Source organism: Entelurus aequoreus, linkage group LG14 (assembly GCF_033978785.1).
Source record: "Entelurus aequoreus isolate RoL-2023_Sb linkage group LG14, RoL_Eaeq_v1.1, whole genome shotgun sequence".
NCBI classification, from domain to species: Eukaryota; Metazoa; Chordata; class Actinopteri; order Syngnathiformes; family Syngnathidae; genus Entelurus; species Entelurus aequoreus.
The window spans coordinates 2,829,889-2,833,070 of record NC_084744.1 but is presented as its reverse complement, the minus strand read 5'-3'; positions in this window follow the sequence as shown (position 1 = coordinate 2,833,070).

Genomic DNA, 3,182 nt, shown 5'->3' with positions numbered 1-3,182 from the left:
TGAATACATTAGATATCTATATATTTTAGGGACCTATAGACTGTAACTCTGTTGCTGCAGCAGCAGAGAGTTTATTCTGTCTTGACACTTTGTATTGATATTTTCTATTACATTCTTCCCTTAAATGATCATGTTTACAGTCATTGTTTTAGATGTATTTTTGATGTATGTCGCTTTGGATAAAAGCGTCTGCCAAATACTTCAACATATATAAACACCTGAAAGTCTTTATATCAGCTAAAACCACCAATCTGCTTCACTGGATTCAGAATAAAACCAAATGCTGTCTTACCCAACAATGTTAGTATTTGAATATTGTTACTTGAAGACTTATTCCTGGTTACAATTATACTGTTAAGAAAGTATTGTCTTATACTTTGCCTAAAATGAGAATGCATCATAATCAGTGGCGGCTGGTGAATTTTGTTTTAGGTGGGGCTGAAAGTTTGTAAAGCAAACCCCTGTAGGGGCGTCATCCTCCCCCAGAAGATTTCTTTGTGATTTTCACATACAAATATTGAAGATCTTTGCTCCTTCTCAACTTTGTGGCAATGTTATTTTCATAAAATACAACCAATAGTATGTTAATGTTTGTTTTTGCAAATGTGTTTATTCTGTAAAGGAATGAGTTAAATGTTTAAAATTGTTTAAACTATTAAAATGACTGGTTAATAGTGCTATTATGAATTGCAATGTCAGCACCATTTTTTTCCTGCTATTTCAAATGCACTTGTTTTAATAAATAAATACAGCGGTTTAAAAGCATACACAATCTGTGTAAAAATATTAGTCTGTGGTTAAAAGGACTTGAAAGGACTCGAAACTCAAAATGCAGGACTTGGGACTTGACTTGAGACTTTGTAGTCTTGACTTTGGACTTGACTCGGGACTTGCCTGTCTTGACTCGGGACTTGACTCGAGACTTGAGGGCAAAGACTTGAGACTTACTTGTGACTTGCAAAGCAATGACTTGGTCCCACCTCTGTCCTTTACACACTGATGTGGCTTGTTGATGCAGTACAGCCTGAGGGATGGAAGGTCACGGGCTTAGCTGCTTACCTGCAGTGATTTCTCCACATTCTCTGAACCCTTTGATGATATTACGGAGCGTAGATGGTGAAATCCCTAAATTATTTGGTTGAGAAAGGTTGTTCTTAAACTGTTCAACAATTTGCTCAGGCATTTGTTGACAAAGTGGTGACCCTCGCCCCATCCTTGTTTGTGAATGACTGAGCATTTCATGGAATCTACTTTTATACCCAATCATGGCACCCACCTGTTCCCAATTTGCCTGCTCACCTGTGGGATGTTCCAAATAAAGTTGAGGACTTATCAGTATTTATTGCCACCTTTCCCAACTTCTTTGTCACGTGTTGCTGGCATCAAATTCTAAAGTTAATTATTATTTGCAAAAAAAATTTTTTTTATCAGTTTGAACATGAAAGGTGCGCACTAGAGACACCTGCTGGTCAATCCATGTAAGTGTGACATTACACAAAAATATGTGTACATTAGGGTTTTCTCCATACCAATACTTTTTAAATGTATTTCGATACTTTTCCAAATAAAGGGGACCACAAAAAATGACATTATTGAAAATTTTAGTGTACATGAAACATATGTTTAATTATTGTCATTTAGTCCTTCAATAAAATAGTGAACATACTAAACAACTTGTCTTTTAGTAGTAAGTAAACAAACAAAGACTCCTAATTAGTCTATGCAGTAACATATTGTGTCATTTATACACCTATTATTTTGTACACATTATGAGGGACAAACTGTAAAAATAGATTATACATCTACTTGTTCATTTACTGTTAATATCTGCTTATTTTCTGTTTGAACATGTTCTATCTACACTTCTGTTCAAATGTAATAATCACTTATTCTTCTCTTCTTTGATACTTGACATTAGTTTTGGACGATACCACACATTAAGGTGTCGATCCGATACCAAGTAGTTACAGGATCATACATTGGTCATATTAAAGTCATCATGTGTCCAGGGACGTATTTACTGACTTTATAAACATAATACTATTTTGAAAAAAGGAAAAAATAATTTGTGATGCTAAAAAAATATCGATGTAATCATAGTAGTATCGACTAGATTCGCTCCTGTACTTGGTATCATTACAGTGGATGTCAGGTGTAGATCCACCCATGGCGTTTGTTTACATTGTGACGCCGGTGAGCTATTGTATCCTCCTACGGTGTGTAGTGAAGCATGTTTAAATATTCCTCGTCCTCCAGTGATAATGCTACTTGTAAGAAACATACTTTATTTGTCGCCATGTAGGCCAGGATAAGTGATTTAGAAGTAGCTAAAACACTGCAGATGGACGTTAGCCGGTAGCTAGCTAGCCATGTCTTAAAGCAGCTCTTCCTGAGGGTGTTTCAGTGTTATAACTTCACCTTTATCTTGACTTTTTTACACCAAAATGCGTCCGTTCTCCCTTTTCTGTCTACACACTGTGTCTGCTTGTAAGTACTCTGTGTGTGTGCGCTGCCCAACATGCTCCTCTGCGCCTAAAACCAGCAATATTCATAAGGTGACAATGTAAAAAATAATAATATGGCGAACCAGTGCTTTTCAAACAGAGTATAGTACCGTTTTTGAGTCATTATTACCGTGATACTATACTAGTACAGGTATACCGTACAACCCCAGTGTACATTAAAAAAAAAAAATTATTTAAGCAATCAGTTATTGTCTTTTTCAACACTTCTAGAACTCTGCAGCCAAGGTTGGTAGGATAAGCGAGGGACAACATTGCTGTTTTCACTGATAAAGCACCACCTGGTGGTGGCAGCAGAGCAATGCTGCATCACTGTCAACATCAGGTTTTTAATCACTGACGACCATGCAGAGAGATACTAAAATGACATTATGCAACTGGTGGCAATCCCAAATCTTCACAGTTGGAGACCCAACTTGCTCTTTTACAAGGAGCTCAGAACCAGAATCAGAATCAGAATACAAACCCTGAGTTGGTAAATGGTGTTAGATGTAAATATAAACGGAATACAATGATTTGCAAATCCTTTTCAAGCCATATTCAGTTGAATATGCTACAAAGACAACATATTTCATGTTCAAACTCATAAACTTTATTTTTTTTTTTGGAAATAATCATTAACTTAGAATTTCATGGCTGCAACACGTGCCAAAGTAGTTG